Source organism: Mustela erminea, chromosome 18 (assembly GCF_009829155.1).
Source record: "Mustela erminea isolate mMusErm1 chromosome 18, mMusErm1.Pri, whole genome shotgun sequence".
In the NCBI taxonomy this organism is placed as follows: domain Eukaryota; kingdom Metazoa; phylum Chordata; class Mammalia; order Carnivora; family Mustelidae; genus Mustela; species Mustela erminea.
The window spans coordinates 30,538,136-30,556,307 of record NC_045631.1 but is presented as its reverse complement, the minus strand read 5'-3'; the positions used below and the strand labels follow the sequence as shown (position 1 = coordinate 30,556,307).

The following is an 18,172-nucleotide window of genomic DNA, read 5'->3' as shown; positions in this document are numbered from 1 at the left end:
TATGGAAGAAAGGGAGAAATACGTGTCCAGTGTCATTTGGGACTTTGGTGATGTCAGATTTCCCGTCGCCATGCGGTCCCTCCCAGACTCTGGCGGCCGTCTTGACAAGAAACCACATACCTCCTCCTCCACGCATCTCTCAGGATACCCTCCTGCCAGGCGCGCCTTCTTTGTATCACCTGGAGAGCTGTTCCTGTTTGATCTTTAGCAGGACCTGATATGGGAAACAAAGGCAGAAAGAAATGTAGATAAAATGAAATGTCCTTATAACCTGTAGCCCATGGACAAATACTTGAGGCGGACAGAGTAGAACCTTCCTCCGGGGAACTCCCAGCCATCTTCACGTGAATGCCTTGCTGGAGGGAAAAAACAACCTTAGCCAGACATCCCAAGTTGGGTGAATCTTCTTTAGCATATCAAAGTCCTTTCAGAGCTTCCCTTTGTCTTACTTCCCCAACCCCAAAGTATATATCATCAGTTGCTCCCCACAGTCCTAGAGCAACCTCTCTTTCTGCCCACAGGTCCTGTTCTATAAAACCACCGTTTTGCACCAAAGATGTCTCAAGAATTCTTTCTTGGCTGTTGGTCCCGTGCCCCAACAACATGGCAAACCGCATCAACCTAACTGGGGACCAAACTTGGTGGCATCGTTTCCATTATCTCATTAGGGTCTTGAGGAATTGTTTCTTGACTTCTCCCGTCTTGCAGGAGATACGTAGGACTCTGATCAGGTCATCAGCAGACACTTTGGTGTTTTATTAAGTCAAACAAGTTTCTAATGATTTTTTTTTCTTAAAAATGTTTGACCTTGAAATAATTTTGCAAAACATAAAAATTTGTCCTTCCTGCCTTATCGTGTTAAATTTCATATCTGGGGCGCCTGGGTGACTCAGTGGGTTAAAGCTTCTGCCTTCGGCTCAGGTCATGATCCCAGAGTCCTGGGATCGAGCCCCGCATCAGGCTCTCTGCTCAGCAGGGAGCCTGCTTCCTCCTCTCTCTCTGCCTGCCTCTCTGCTTAGTTCTGATTTCTCTCTGTCAAATAAATAAAATATTTTTAAAAAATAATAAAATAAAATTTCATATCTGACCGCCATACCGTGCTAACAACTAACAATGATTGAGCACTTGCCCCATATGAAATGCTGGGCCAAGTGTTTACAGGCATTATTTGTCTTATTTATTCTCTACCCCGACCTCATGAACTGGACACCTTAAAAAAAATTGTCCCATTTTATCTATTTGGAAATCAGTTTAGAGAGATGAAGTATAAGCTCGTCCGATTTTGACTGCTACAGAAATTTAATTTTGATACGTTTTTAAACATCATGTGTTTCTATTTCATGCCCTACCCTGTTTTTCATTGAAGAGTATTGCGCAGAAAATTCTCCAGGGATCAGAGCTTCCAGATTGGTGAACAGATCGAGATGCTGGAAGGGTGACATACCCAGGGAGGACACGGAAGCTCCCCGCCCCTCACCCCATACCCCGCCCTGTGCATTCCTTCCATTTGGCTGTTCCTGAGTCATATCCTTTTCTAATAAATCAGCAAGAGTAAATAAAACAACAACTTTCCAGATACTTGTGTAAATGTTACAGTTCTCATTTTCTGGACTCCGAGTAATTCTATGAAGTTGACTTACAATGGTTTATGTCATTTCTCTTTATGTTAGATTCTCTTTACATTGACTGCCACAGGCATTCTTTATCTACAGCAAGATAATATTTTGAAATGTTAATCCTTGTGATTTTCTTCTCTATCTTACTGAGTTTATGATCCTTCACCAGATGATCCAGGGTCATCTAAAATGCCTGGAGAGCTGCGCCTAGCTGGCTCAGACCCAGGGGCATGCGACTCTTGATCTCGGGGTCGTGGGTTCAAGCCCTACATTGGGCATGGAGCCCGCTTTTTATTTATTTATTTATTTATTTATTTATTTATTTATTTATATTTTTTATGGAGCCCGCTTTTAAAAAAAAAAAACATTTTATTTATTTATTTGAGAGAGTGAGAGAGAGAGTGAGCCTGAGCAAGGAGAGGGAGAGGAAGCTAAGAAGGGAGCTTGATACAGGGCTTGATCCCAGGACCCCGGCATCAGGACATGAGTTGAAGGCAGCCGCTTAACCGACTGAGCCACCCAGGCACCCCTGGAGCCTACTTTAAATGAATGAAGGAAGGACGGATTGGAACTGTTAAAATAACGCAAGTAGGGGCATCTGGCTGGCTCAGTTGGTAGAGCATGCTACTCTTGATCTCAGGGTTGTGTGTGGAGACTACTTAAAAAGAAAAAAAGAAAGAAGGATTAGGAAGCAAGTCTTTTGATTTGCAATAGAAAAGAAGAGGTATTTGAGAATCAAGAAGACCCTTCCAGGAAAGGGCAGAGAATGTGTGCCTTCATAACAGATGGTGTCAAAGATCAACAAAGCTGGACCCTCATTAAAGTGGTGAGTGTAGGCCTAGGGTAGAGGAGCCTGAGGATAGTAATGCTCTGGCACTAGGGGACAGAACTCACCTTCAGTTTGTGCAGGGGTCTGAAATAGAACTGTCAATTTGGGATCAGTGGTGTATCAGTGGCATGCTGGTTGCTTGTCCTTCCAATAGTTATTCTCTTCTTATTTTCTAATGGAGATGTAATAGATATAACAGTGTGTAAATTTAAAGTGTGCAACATGTTGGCTTGCTACATTTGTACATTGCGATGTGATTACTGTAGTATCCATGAGGTAACACTTCTTTCATGTCATGTAATTACCATTTCTTCTTGGGGAAAACATTTAAGATCTAGTCTCTTTGCAACTTTGAAGCTTGTAATACAGCTTCATTCATATCGTTGAATGATCTGGAGAGTTATGCCACGCATTAACTCTCCAGAACTTACTTACTAGTTGCAAGTTTGTAAAGTTAAATGTCTCCCCATGTCCCATCTCCCAATCCCTGGTAGCTACCATTCTACTTTCTGTTTTCATGAGTTCAGCTTTTTAAAATTCCACGTGTAAGTGATATCATACAGCATTTCTCTTCTGCTACCCTCAAAGTCCATCCATGCTGTTGTAAATGGCTGGATTTCCTTCTTTCTCGAGGCTGAATGATATTCCATTGTACCTATGTAAGTTCTCTCCATTGCATCAGTCTTAAATTTGTTCAGAGGACAGTGTGCCTAGTTAAAGATACCTTCCCCGACCTCCTGGCTGCTCTCAGAATGGCCAGCTCTGCCCAGTAAGTGGTGAGCAGAAGTAGGTGGATAGACTGCCAGGATACTTTATACAAAGGGATAGATGAGACTTGGGTGCATTTTTGTCTTTCTCCTATTGGCCCAGAATGTAAACTTGCTAGAGGCAGAGCAACTGTCGTGTGACATAAGGCAAAAAGAGCATGGAAATGCAAGCTACACGTGAGGATGAGGGTCCCTGGGACAACGATGACATTGTAGAGCTGCTGTGCCAGCCCCCCATCACGTGTTTTCAGTCTTCCTAGAAAAAAAAGCCCCCATGTGGTTAAACTAGTATAGTCACTTTTTCTGTTGCATGTAGTCAAATGCTACCCGGGCTACTGATGGCCCCTGAACCCCATGACCTTAATGAGAAGCCCAGGGAGAGTCCAGAATGTGAGGAGGGAGAGGGGCCTAGGAAGAATCCTATGGGACCTTGAAACACGGAACAGCCAGGCAGAGAAGGTGGACTTGCAAGAGAACTTGGAGAAGTAGGAAAAACTTGAAACTGGTGTTTAGCCAGGAGTGCTTGCCAGTAAGCATCTCTAAGACCAGGAAGCAGAAAAGTTGAAAAGAGGTGCCTGGGTGGCTCAGTGGGTTAAGCATCTGCTTTCAGCTCAGGTCATGATTCCAGGGTAACTGGGATCGAGCCCCACATTGGGCTCCCTGATCAGTGGTGAGCCTGCTAATCCCTCTGCCTGCCACTCCCCTGCTCGTGTTCTCAAATAAATAAAATCTTTTAAAAAAAAAAAGGAAGAAAGGAAAAGAAGAAAGAGAAGAAGGAGGAGAATGAAGACAGGAAGGAAGGAAGGAAGGAAAGTTAAAAGAATCATCTCATAGGCAGATTACCTGGATTCAGTACTGGCTCAGGTCACTACTACTCAGGTGGCCTGTGCCTCAATCTCCTCATTTGTAAAATGGGGATAATAGCAATAATAATAATAATAATAATAATAATAATAATAATTGGGGTCCCTGGCTTGTTCAGTCAGTAGAGCATGAGACTCTTGATCTCGGGGTTGTTAAGTTCGAGCCCCACACGGGTGTAGAGATTACTTAAAAACATAAAATTTTAAGAAAACGAATCATAAGGTTATTGTGTTGGTTAAGTGTGAAGGGCATACAATAAACCCTCAGTCAGCATTAGCTGCTGTCACTCCACAGACGGAAGAAGGTGTTTTTGTTTTTGTTTTTGGTAAAGGCTAATCCCTGGGGAGGCCTGCCAGTGGTGTCATCCTCCATGGAATTAACAGACATTCGTCACCAGACAGGCCTAATGAAAGCCCGTTCCCCCTGGGGTGGTGCGGGGAGTTCCCCCTCTGAGTCTGGCGGCTCACCCCGTGGCTGTGCCCTAGCCAACAGCTGTCCATTCAAAGGAGCATTTAGAAGCACTTGTTGAAAGCCATCCACGTGCACGGGCTGCACGGGATGATGGTGGGATATGAGGGTGTACAATATAGTGTGTGCACACTCGTGCCTGGGTGGGGAGAGCCCTCCGGGGCACCAGCAGCAACCGCTACCTTTTATCTGCGGCACTTGGAGCAGAGCCGATGTGACCTTCAGGAGACGCCTCAGGAAACCTGCAGGTGAAGCTAACTTGGCACAAGGCAGAGCCACGAAGTGAGGGGGAACAGAGTTCCAGAGCAATGACATATCTGAGCCCTGTATCAAATAACATCTGAAGGGGGAAGTATTCTCCCACTTTTCCTCCGGGATCCGATGAATTGCTTAAACCATTTTGAGTGAGATTTTCCTTCACTTGAAACTGAAATAATCCTAAGTGATACAGGTGATATCTAATTCACATCTGCCTCCTGCCTTAAATTTCACAACCTTATTGGCGGTTGTTAATGCTTAATTCAATGAACTGTTGCTATTGCCTAGCTAGCTGGTTTCAGAAAAGAGTAAATCCTAGGTATCGTTGTTTTTTTGTTGTTATTGTTGTTTGTTTGTTTGTTTTCCCCTAGGTACCGTTTTAAGCAAAATTATATTATGGAAAATCGCAAACAAATACAATCATAGAGACAATAGTATAACGAACCTCCATGCTCCTATCACTCTGTTCGAACAATGGTCAACGCGTGAACAAACTTATTTTACCTATTCTGCCTTCTGCCCCCCAAAATGGATTATGATTATTACTATTTTTTTAAAGATTTTATTTATTTATTTGACAGACAGAGATCACAAGTAGGCAGAGAAGCAAGCAGAGAGAGGAGGAAGCAGACTCCCTGCTGAGCAGAGAGCTCGAATGTGGGGCTTGATCCCAGGACCCTGGGATCATGACCTGAGCTGAAGGCAGAGGCTTTAACTCACTGAGCCACCCAGGCACCCTGATTTTTTTTTTTTTTTTGAGAGAGAGAAAGAGAGAGCACACAGGAGGGTCAGAGGGAGAGAGAGAGAATCGTAAGCAGGTTCCACGCTCAGCATGGAGCCCAACATGGAGCTCAATCTCATGATGCCCTGAAATCGTGACCTGAGCCGAAATCAAGAGTTAGATGCTTAACTGACTGCACTCCCCCAAAATGGATTATTTTTAAAGCATATGCCTGCTTTATTTTATTTGATGAGTGTGCTTGGGTCACAGGACGGCACCACAACTGCCAAGGAGCGGACAGGGCAGAGGTCTAGCCCCCTTCAAACCCCAAGACTTCTCTAGCAGAGGAGTCCCCTTGATGCTGGCAAGTCAAGGTGGTGACTTTCCATTACAAGTGGTATTAACAGTGATGCCGGCGAGAGAGGGAGGGATCGGGGGAAGCTTTCAGATAGGAAGAAGGACTAAATTGAGCCCTATGAACTGGGTAGAATGTAGGTACCTAGAAAGACCAGAGAATGGGATTTATTTTTATTTCTAATAAAACAATAAGTATAATCATTAAGAAAAATTGGAAAAATAAAGAAATGTAAGAAAAAATAGTCATTAGAAGTTTCATTAACCAGAAAGGTCATTGGGGTTTGTTTTCAGTATTTGGTTGTTTTTGTTTCTTTTTTCCTCTCTCTAGGTTAGTTGTAACTATACTGCAAATCTGTATCTCTCTAGTTTTATTTAACAGGATAAGCAGTTTTCTGTTACTGTGGACTCTTTGTAAACTTAATTTTTAACAGATGCATAGTAGTTCATTAAGAACATATTCCAGGGGCACCTGGGTGGCTCAGTGGGTTAAGCCGCTGCCTTCGGCTCAGGTCGTGATCTCGGGGTCCTGGGATCGAGTCCCGCATCGGGCTCCCTGCTCAACAGGGAGCCTGCTTCCCTCTCTCTCTCTGCCTGCCTCTCTGTCTACTGTGATTTCTCTCTGTCAAATAAATAAATAAAATCTTTAAAAAAAAAAAAAAAAAAAGAACATATTCCATAGTTGATGTGCTCAATCTCCCGTATTTTGGCATTCTAATTCCATTTTTGTGTGTGTGATTATAAATAACCATGTGATGAATATGGTTTTGTTTAAAACTTTTTCTGTATTTAGAGGTATTTAATTACTATGGACTACCAAAAGCAAAATTACTTTTTTAAAAAAGATTTTATTTATTTATTTGACAGACAGAGATCACAAGTAGGCAGAGAGACAGGCAGAGAGAGAGGAAGGAAAGCAGACTCCCTGCTGAGCCGAGAGCCCGATGCGGTGCTCCATCCCAGGACCCTGGGATCATGACCTGAGCCAAAGGCAGAGGCTTTAACTCACTGAGCCACCCAGGCGCCCCATAAAGCAAAATTACTTTTAAGAAAGTATGAAGAGTGGGGCATTTCTCTTTTTTGTTTGTTTGTTTGTTTGTTTTTGGCCCCTGCCCATCTGAGTGGGGCATTTCTTTTTTTTTTTTTTTAAAGATTTTATTTATTTAATTGACAGAGAAAGATCACAAGTAGGCAGAGAGGCAGGCAGAGAGAGAGAGAGGGAAGCAGGCTCCCCGCTGAGCGGAGAGCCCGATGCAGGGCTCGATCCCAGGACCCTGAGATCATGACCTGAGCCGAAGGAAGCGGCTTAACCCACTGAGCCACCCAGGTGCCCCTGAGTGGGGCATTTCTAATACTGATTTTATGCCATCTTGTATTGTCATATAGTAATCTCAAGAGGCATTCCAATTTTTTCAAGATACATTGGTAGATACGGATGAATTTTAAGAGTAAAAGCCTTAGAGTATACGACAAAGAAATTGGATCTTTAACTGGACACACAGCCATGAAGAAGAAAAGGTCTACATTTGCCAGCCTCCCTTGTAGCTCAGTGCTACCCTGTGATTAAGTTTTGGCCAATGGAATAGAAGCAGAAATGTTCTCTTGGTAGTGGCTAGAAACCTTCCCCAGTAGGTGTTTTTTGCCCTCTTTTTCCCCTTTCTTTCATTTTACTGGCTAGGAAGTGGATGCCACCTTGTGGGGGTAATAAGCATAAGGACCAAAGCACAGGCATGGTGGGGAGAGGAGCTGGAAGAAGCCAGGGTCCCTGAGAACTCTGAAGGATAGAGCCACCATTCCATTTTTCCACCACGGCCCTCTTTGCAAGGGAAAGAAAGAAAGTTCTATCTTTTTTTTTTTTTTTAAGATTTTATTTATTTATTTGACAGACAGATCACATGTAGGCAGAGAAGCAGGCAGAGAGAGAAGAAGGGAAGCAGGCTCCCCACTGAGCAGGGAGCCCGATGCCGGACTCGATCCCAGGGCCCTGGGATCATGACCCCGAGCCGAAGGTAGAGGCTTTAACCCACTGAGCCACCCAGGCGTCCCAGTAAAGTTCTATCTTAAGCCTCTGATGGTTTCGTTTTCTACCACATCAAGCCAAACCTAGTTCTAATACAGTCTGGTTTTAGAAACTAGGAATGGCATTGCTACCCTCTGTTTCATAAGCCTGGAGACGTTGAGAGTTACTGCCATGGGAAGCATTTCAAATGTATTTTGAGACCATAGCATTGGGTTTCGTTTCTTAAGTCTTCCTGATCCAAACGCAAAAGCCAGCGTCTGCAGCAGGAAATTCCAAGTTCAGCTGTGAGATTCATGATGTCCAACCTCTAATATAGTTGCCTCAAGTGTAAAGGAAAAGAAAGGACTGGGGTAGGGCAATCTTCTCCCAGTTTATCTTGTTTCCAGAGATTACCAACCCCACTCCAAGAACTATTAAAAGGCCCTCTTGAGAGAACTACAACCAAAAATGGCATTTGGCATCTCTCTGGGAACACATTTAACTCTGCTCCTAGAAGAATAACCTGTTTTAATTGCTAAAAAGCTCAAGTCAAGCCATGTTTTCATCTGGGCTGGAAAAAGGAAACCACTGAGAAAATACTTTAAAATAAAAATGCCAATCTAAAAAGGAAGCAAAACGCCAAGTCCAAAGAAGGTTGTGTTAGAATGTACTTCGGTTACAGTAAATCAAGTTTGCTGAAAACACACTTTGGGACTCAGATCTAAAATACATAGGATTTTGTATTTGCATTGGGGATTCAGGGTGTTTGATTCCCCAAGGACTGGGGAATCAGGGTGTTTTGTTCCTAAAAAAAAAAAAAAAAAAAAAATGTTAAAAAAAAGATGGTTATTTGGACTCCTGGCTGGCTCAGTCAGTAAAGCATCCAACTCTTGATCTTGGGGTTGTAATTTTGAGTCTCACGTTGGGTGTAGAGATTACTTCAAAGAAAAAAAAAAAAAAAGTGATTCGTGGGCATGAGGAAGGGAGTGCAATATTTTACTGTGATGTATAGAGTGATCCTGGTGCCTTCCTTTTCCTGCCAAAAGGAGAACTGGTCAGCAGTGAAAATCAGGGTCAGACTCAAAAGCAAAGAGCTGCACCCAGGTGATTCTCTCCAGAATTAAATAGGAACATCAAGTTAGCTCAATGGCATGTCCTCTGGTGTACAGAGGTCTCTCTCTCCCTCTTTTCCAAATGGCCCGCTTCCTGTCCCCTCTACCAAACCACATGGGAGGGGTCTGGCCAGCTTCTTGCAAGATCCCCTCTGTCCCCGACTCACCACAGACTGAAGCATCCAGTGTGTGCACAACCGTGCGGTCCACTCTGGAGCAAGCGGAGAGCGGCCGTGCAATCTGTGACTTGGCACACGGCAGCGTGTGAGCCCGAGCCAGCGGTCCTCCCACCAGTCTGCACACCTCTGCACCACTCCAGTCAGGTGCCGCCCACCTGGGGAAAGCAAGCAAAGGTAAGTGTTGTTTGAGAGGCGAAGCCGAACGGAGGTGGCAAATCTGTCTCGAAGGAAATCATGCCACGCAGCCCAAAGCTGGTGTGATTAAAAAGAAACATGCAACCATCCTTGGCCGTTCTCTTCTCGTGATAAATAATCAACCTTCAGCAGGCCAACAGTCCATTTCTGTATGGACTTTAGGAGGTTTCTGGTATTGCAAGTCCTTTTCAGAATAGATATTTCACCTCTAGGGTAAAGGAGACACTGGCAATGAAATCTATACCCTTTTGGGGGGCAGTGAGCCCCACACTGAACTTGAATCAGTGATGGGCTTTAACATTATATTCCAGTGTGTTCAGCCAGGATTACGGCTCATTATTATTTTGTGCTTTCTAAAAGCCACCTGCCTGCTGTCACGGCCCTGGGAAGGGTGCCTTCGTGCCTTGCTCACTTTCCCTTTAAGAGTTGTTAGTGTTTCCCTTGGTAAAGTTCCAAATGCCCTCTGGACTAATTGGCACAATGTGAGAATTTTCCAATTTGGAAGAGAAAGAGCCTGTTCTCCAGGGAAGGTTCTTCAAGGTAATTGCTCTCTGAGAGATTCCTGCCACTACCTTTGGCAGCCGTCACCAGAGACAAATCCCTCTTGCTGTTAGGAGGAGTTAGAAACCCACAGTTGGAAAAATAAGAGCTCAGGACAAACTTGCTGAGACCTTTGAAGCCGATGACCTTTCAAAAGGGAGGAAGTGGGGAAAAGGCCAGTGCAGGCAAAGGCAGCTGGACAACCCCTCCCCACCCCCCAACACAGGCATCATGGCTCTGCTAGACTTCTCCACTGTCCTCTTTCTCAAAGAGCTTCTGTGAGGGCAGGGTGCAGTAGAGGGAGCTCATGTATTAACCAGCATACCAAGCAGGGAGAGAACAGCACTTATTTGGAACAAATAACTTGAACAAATTATTTGGACTAGAGGGAGGGCCCAAAGGATGTACTGTATAAGAAAAGTAGTGGATGGGGCACCTGGCCGGCTCAGTTACTAGAGCATGGGACTTTTGATCTCAGGAGGCCTGAGTTTGAGCCCCACATTGGGTGTAGAGCTTACTTAATAAGTTAAAAAAAAAAAAAAAAGAAAGAAAGAAAGATAGTGGCTAATCCAAGCAAAGCTCCAAGAGGAATCTGTGTGTGCCCAGGGTATGAGGGGAGAGGAGAAGCAAAGACACAAGGAAGAGAGAAGGCCTTTCTGGACCACCATCTGCTACCCCAGAGGGCAGGGAATATGTGTGGGAAAAAGGCCAAGAGGGGAATGACCATAAAATGGGTAGCAGGCTGGGAAGAAGAGTTGAAAAATTAAAATGGAATAATGGTTTTCTGTGAGTCGTGGGCTGTAGGTTCCCTTCCCCAGCTGCGCTTTCAAATTTTCATTCAACTTGGTGGTGCTCCCTGTTGTACGTGTGGGTGAACACAATCTTTCTGGAAGCTGAGGAGGTGCTGAGCTCTGTGGTCTGTTGACATGGGGTGAACAAAAGAGGAACGGTGTTGGACACGGGAGGTAGGAGAGTCCCAGCAGGGCTGTGGTACTTTCGTTCCTCTGCAGGTTCACATCACAGTCCTGGGAAATAGCAGGAAGGAGGAGGCAGCCAAAGTGTTCAGGCTTGGAGCGGAGCTGAGCTGAGGGGCAGCCCCCTGGGGGAGGTCGCCCGGCTGGATGTGGATTCAGCAGGCCTGACTCCACAGCTTCTGTCTCCATTACCTGGATAGTCATGTCCCTCCTGAACGGGCCTTTGGAACTGTTGCAGCTAGGGCTTAAAGTCTGCTGGCCTCTGTTTCTGTTAGCAGGAGCATAGCAGGGGGGCCTCAAGGAGTGTGTTTTGGAGCAAGAGTCTCTGGGTGTGAATTCTAGCACAGGTATTGACTTGACCTTGGAAAAATTATTCTGATTCTCTGTACTTCAATCCTCTCATTTGCAAAAAAGCAAAACAAATAGATTGGTTCCTTCTTTTTATTTTTTTAAGATTTCATTTATTTATTTGACAAACAGAGATCACAAGTAGGCAGAGAGGCAGGCAGAGAGAGAGGGGAGGAAGCAGGCTCCCTGCAGAGCAGAGAGCCTGATGTGGGGCTCGATCCCAAAACCCTGGGATCATGACCTGAGCTGAAGGCAGAGGCTTTAACCCTGGGATCATGACCTGAGCTGAAGGCAGAGGCTTTAACCCACTGAGCCACCCAGGTGCCCCGTATTTTCATTACTTTCTAACAACACAGGACCATGCCATGAACCGTCCTGGAGTTCAGCAATGCTGATGATATCCTTTTATCTATCTTCCTGACCCACAGAAAGAGTTCAGGTTCTGGACTCAAAACAGATTTGGTTCCAATCCCAGCTCTGGCCCCTCTAGCCGTGTCACTCTGGTCACACGATTTAACTTCCCTGGGAAAGGGGTAAAAACCACCTCCCCTGCAGGGTTGTTGGGAAGACGTACTACCAGGAAAAGTGCCTGGACACATCTCCATCTGGTCTGACCGTGGAATGGCCCAGTGGCTCCCCTACCCCACTCCACTTGACGATACATACTCTAAACAGCTCTGGGGTCTCCTAGACTTTTCAGACTTCTCCCACATTTGGTTAAGTTTGGCTGAAGTTAATCTCACTTGTTGGTGATTGTTGCCCTCTGTGTTGTCTGGACACGCTGTTCGCCTCGGCTCAGATCTTGCCGGGCAGGTTGGCTGAAATTGGCCTGGGTCAGTTCTCGAGAAGTACTGCGGGTTGTCTTGAGAAGCACTAGGAAATCCAAACTGGCAAAGATGGAAAGCACGAAGTCAAGCACATTTATTATGAGCCGTCTGTTTCCCTTTCTCCTCCAGCTTTGGGTTGCTGTCCACGAGAGCTGTGCCTCCCCTGCTTCCGGGGACCTCCCCAGAGGCTGTCACTGAATGCCGTCATCTGTACTCTTTCCTCCTCGTAAACAAGGAAGCCACGCCCCATTATAGCCCCTCCAGAAGGCTTGACTTCCCTCAGGGTGTGCATGGGGACCAAGGATGCTCTGTTTGGCTGTTGAAGGAGTGACCACAGAAAGCTGAAGGACTTGACAACATATATATCCCTATACAGGTGGCTAGAGATGCATGACAATTGCCCCAGAAGAATATATGTGAAGGCTAATGGTAGCTAGCTCTAAATGTAGGGTAACATGGTCTTATCCTTTTCTTCAATCTATATTTTATTATCTTTTCTACAATGGAAAGGTATGGCTTTTGCAATAGTGTCAAAATGACTGTTAAAGAGAAAATCGATATTCTTAGTTGGAAAATTCATCCGATGGACATTTATGAAGCCTGTGTTATAGCCAGTGCTGGGCTTGGCCCTGGATGAACAAAAGGGGTACAAAAGACTGGTGCGCTCAAAGAAACTGCAACAAGCTGGAGAACGCCTTCAATAAACAAATAAATATGTCGTGACAAATTGGGGTGCAGGCAGCAAAAAGAAATGACCTGGCTGCCGGGATTTGACGGTAATGGGAGGAGGCTGTGCGTGGTGGAACCTACTTTAGGAGGTGGTTAATAGGTGCCATGTAGGCCCAGACCTGACAGAGGAAAAGGAGTGTGCAGCGCCAAGAGTAGGTGGAGAGGAGTTCCAGACACAGGAAGAGCCTGCGGGATGGTCCGACAGCAAGAGCGAGCTTGGCACGCACGCGTGTTTGGGGAGTGGAGGTGGTATTGTGGAGGGGCAGGGCCCAGCTCATGCAGAGCCTCTCAGCCTTGGCAAAGACTGTGGTCTTCATTCTAAAGGCAAGAGGAAGCTAGCTAGGAGGTTCTTGAAAGAGAAGAAAGAGGCCAGTTGCGTCCATGGAGCTGGAAGGAGGTCCGTGGGTTTAGGGCATTTTGAAAGGAAAACAAATAGACAAAGCATGCTATTGGATCAGAGGTGGGAAGGAGAGGGAGGGAGGTGCCGTAGATGGCTTCCTGTTTTCTCGTTTGGAATTATCACCAAAGTGAGGCAGATTGTGGGAGGAACAGGTTTGGGCATGTTAAATTTCAGATGTCTGAGTTTATTAAAAGGGCGGTATTCAGAGGTGACTCAGCCCTCTGATGTGATGAAGTCCAATGCAAACAAGAGAAACAATTCACCAAATTGCTTTGGCATATCATAACAGATTTATAAAGGTTTAGTTCCCTATTTATAGAACTGTTAAGGAACTAAAAGTCAGGTATAATTTTCAGCCGTACTTCGGTTCATTTTATGGGTGACAGTACATGCTATGGGGGCATTTGGTAGTTTGGAGTTCCATAAGGATAATGGCTATAATCCTCATGAAAGCCAAACATCTACTATAGATACACTACATAATATATTAAACTGATTTCCAGTACAGGTTTCTGGAAAACGTAAAGTGGCTGGTTGGTATGTGGTCTGTGAATGTGCAATAGTTATCCTTGATTTAGCACTTTGTGCTCCACATTCTGTGACACTCTATAAATACCTCACTCGAACCCCACATTATTTATCATCCATCTTACATGCAAGAAGAAAAAGCTCAGAAAGGCTGAGTAACTTGCCCAGGGTCACAGAGCGAGGAAAGGGTACAGTCTATAGTGGACCCAGGCCAAAATGGGATTGAGAATGAGAGAGGTTTACTGGGGCGTGACACCCACAGATAGACAAGACCCAGCACAGACCAAAGTCTCTGCCAGCCCAACATGGAGCTCTGAAGCAAAGACTGCCCATTTCAAGGGGTCCCGCATTTGGGCAGAGATGGGTGGGTTCTTGTGCCACTACTGCAGCTCACCCATTGGCTGAGGAGAGCACTCCAAGAAGAGCATGACCTCAGCTTGAAAACTGGGCTGACCCCTCAAGGCTGTCAGCGAACTGCACTCCTGGCATCAGGCACTTGGGATCTCCTTAAATGGGGATCTCAGCAGTGCATCTTCCTGTCTGTCACAAGCTCTAAAAACTGGCCAGTGCTCCTTTCATCCAAGAGAAGGGTGTATGTGACTTATGTATCAGGTGCAACAAATCGTCCCAAAATGTAGCAGCTTAAAACAGCAAGCATTTATTATCTTACAGTTTCTGAGGGTCAGGAATCCAGGCATGGCTTAGCTGGAAGCTTCTGGCTGAAGGTCTTCTGTAAGGTTGCAGTCAACTTGTAGCTGGGGTCACGGTCTCATCCGAAGGCTCAGCTGGAAGGGAAACAGGCTTCTGAGCTCACTTGTGTGGTTGTTGGCAGAATTTGTACCCTTATCACCTGGGCCTCTCCACAGGAGAGGGACTTCATGACATAGCAGCTGACTTCCTCTAGAGGAAAGGAAGCAATCTGAGAGGCAGTGAGAAAGAGGATCCATGGTGGAAGTCATGGCTTTTATAACCTACTCTTGGACTTGACATCCCATTACTTCTACCACAGTCTATTTGTTAGAACTGAGCTAGCAAATCCAGGCCATATTCAAGGGATGTATGACCATAAGAATACCAGGAGTATTCAGAGGCCCTTTCAGAGGCTGCCTACCATAGGCATAAACAGCACTAATGAGGGGCGCCTGACTGGCTCAGTGGGTAGAACATGCGACTTCTGATCTCAGGGTCTGAGTTCAAGCCCTATGTTGGCTGTAGGGCTTACTTTAAAAAAAAAAAAAAAAAGGCAATAATGACAGTAATAATGAGTTTACCCACCATGTGTTAAATATTTGCTATGAATTAGGGTTGGTATTAGGGCTTCACATGTATTACCTCATCCCTACTCCTTTATTTTTATTTTATTATTTTTCTAAGTAGGCTCTGAGCACAACACGGGGCTTGAACTCACCACCCTGAGATTAAGAGTCACGTGGTCTACCCACGGACCCAGCCAGGTGCCCCCCAACTCCTTTACTCACTCAGGATCCATCAGCTAGTAGGCACTGAGCTGTGGAGAAGAGAAAGACAACTGAAGTACGCTTCTTGTTCTTGAGGTGCTCATGTCCAGTGGTATAATCTGTTTCATGTTTTACAAAGGAGGAAAAGAGGGGTCACATGGTTTGCAAGTAAGTGGCTGATCTAGGAGGTCAAACAAAGCTGGTCAGGATGACATCAAGGCCACTAATTTTTGTGAAGATTGCATACTCCTGAATCCACAAGCTTGAAAACATTGCTAGTCTAAGAACAATTGTGAGGAAGAAACAAGTCACAAAGAATATATACACTGTAATTACAATTATATGAATTTCAAAAACAGGGGCTTGCTGAGAGGTACACAAAGAGCAGATATACTGAATAGAACAGCAAAAAATTGGATGGTGCCCATCTCCGAGGAGAGGAGGAGAATGTGAGGAGGAATGGGCCCCACAGGGCTCCTGGGGAGCAGAGTACTCTTCTGGACCTGGTGGCTTCGTCCAATTAATGATGACACCTGCAACTGTACATATGTTCTGTTTGCTCCTCTGTATGGATGACATAGTTCGCAATATATAAAAGTACAGTAACAAGCAACTGTGTGGTGAGGGATGTTATTGGCCAGGTGCGCAGGCACCTGTGATGGCAGGTAAAGAGCTCTCTTTTTCAGAGACACAGGGGCAGAAGGCTTTTTTGCCTTCCACAAATGTCTCACAGAGGTGCACCTGCATCCTGGCTCACCACTATGGTAACATGCATTAGACCCAAAATAAATTCTGGGGACAGTGCTTGGTGACATCATCTTGCCATTTGAGCCAACGTGTCTGAGCATTCCTAAAAGGGCTGCTGAAGAGTGAGACCCCATTTACGTTGTAGCAATAGCCACTTGGAGCTTTCCAGAGCAAAGTGCAACTCTGTACAAAAATGCAAGGGAAAGCTCGCTCCTGCATACCTCAGGTTAATTAGGTACTTTATTATCCTTCTGAGCCGTCAGAAAAGCAAAGTGAGGGGGGTGGGGCGGGGTTGCCTGGTTGGCTCACTCAAAAGAGCACGTGACACTCAATTTTGGGGTTGTGATTTCGAGTCCCACATTGAGTAAAGAGATTACTTGAATAAACAAACAAACAAACAAACTTTAAACTTTAAAAAAATCCAGAGGGGACTTCTGGATTGGGTTTTGTTTGAGACTCTGGACCCAGGCCAGTTGGAAATATATGAGAGGAATCTGGAAGTCAGTCTCTGTCCACAAGAAGGATGGGGACGAGGGAAGGGACTGGGAGGAGATGTCCTATCTCCTTTGAGGATTTCGAGCTCATTCTATCTAATCCCACCTTGGTCAAGATGGAGCTCAGCTTTCTGAATTACCAGCCCTCTCTAGATCCTTCCTGGGCTCCTGACATTGTTCTATATATAGGCTTGTGGGGAGGGGTGGTTTACCTACACTGAAGAGTCACATGACACTGACGTGTATTTAGGGTCTAGAAGAGCATCTTTTCAGTATGTATGTGTCCGTGGGTGGGGGAGGTGTAGGATTGCCAGAGAAACACCTGTTAAATTTAACTTTCAGATAAGCACCTATTAAATTTACATTTCAGATAAACAATAAATAATTTTTTAGTATAAGTATGTCCCAAGTGTTACATGGGACATACTTAAACATTATTCATTGCTTAGCTAAAATTCAAATTTAACTCTTCAATTCAATATCCCATATTTTTATATCCTAAATCTGGCCACCAGAGGGGAGGGCTTGATCTGCTCATGATCCCTGCTTTTCTCCCCTTCCCCAGCCTTTGGAGGCTTCAACCTAGTGTACAGCCTAGTGCACAGGCTGTGCACCTGCTCTTCCACTGGGTGTTTTAATAGTATTAAGAAATTATTGCTAATTGTGTTATGTGATAATGGCATTGTAGTTATGCTGGTTTTTTTTTTTTAGGTCGTATTTATTTATTTATTTGAGATATAGAGAGAGCATGAGGAGGGGAAGGGACAGAGAGAGGGAGAAGCAGGCTCCCTGCCGAGTAAGGAATCTGATGCGGGACTTGATCTCAGGACCCTGGGATCATGACCTGAGCTGAAGGCAGATGCTTAACTGACTGAGCCACCCAGGCACCCTATGCTGGTTTTTTTTTTTAAGGAGGTCTTATGTCTTAGAGATGCATACTAAAATTTTTATTTAAAAAAATCAATAAAATATTTATAAACAAAATGATAGGCTATCTGACATTTACTCCAAAATAATATGAGGGGGGTATATATTGTGAAAAAAGTCTGATCATGGTGGTCTGGGACTAGCAGCAGAAGGAGGAAGGGAAGAAACTGCAGAGAGGCACAAGAGAATTTGGGGAATGATAGAGATGTTCTGTATTTTGATTACTGCAGTGGTTTCAAGAGGGTATATATCTGTTAAATCTCATTTAATTGTACACAAAAATGGATACAGTTTATTGTAAATGAATTTTACCTCAAAGGAAATAATCTCAATAAAGGGATAGCTCAATAAAAGTACCAGTTGGAAAATTAAAATGGGAGAGGAAGTGGACAGGGTTATGGATGAGACAGGGCTGGCCACAAGTTGGTTCCCAGCTGGTGGGGCTAGGGTGGTGTTTACACATTGATTTCATTACACTGATTATCTGCTCTTTGAAGAGTCTGTATATAGCATTTTCCATAATAACAAGGTTTTTGAAAGATAATAAGAACAAAAGAAGAAAATTCTAAATTGGGTGTTTTGGAATTTCTCAATAATGTAAAAAATATCATTGGAATTAGATTTGGTTGATTGAGTTTGAGTCACTGGAATTAGATTGATAACTGTGAATGACTGACATAAAACTTTTATTATTTAGAAGGAGTCTATACTCAGATTTCCTCTAAATGACTTTGAATTCTCATTGCACATTAAGGAAAAAAAAAATGAGAATCCAAAAAAGCAAGAATGCAAAATGGTACAGCCACTTTGGAAGACAGTTTGGCAGTTTCTTAAAAGCT

At 44.6% G+C, this 18,172-nt stretch overlaps 1 long non-coding RNA gene across 1 annotated transcript in view; it reads right to left on the bottom strand.

Annotated features, from left to right (window-relative positions):
• Positions 1-18,172, bottom strand: part of LOC116578278 — a 54,357-nt gene that overhangs the window by 82 nt on the left and 36,103 nt on the right. The window contains exons 4-6 of the long non-coding RNA XR_004280796.1: positions 14,379-14,493; positions 9,156-9,322; positions 121-214 (exon numbers count right to left, since the gene is read on the bottom strand). This is a non-coding gene — a long non-coding RNA (uncharacterized LOC116578278). The remainder of the gene's footprint in view (positions 1-120; positions 215-9,155; positions 9,323-14,378; positions 14,494-18,172) is intronic.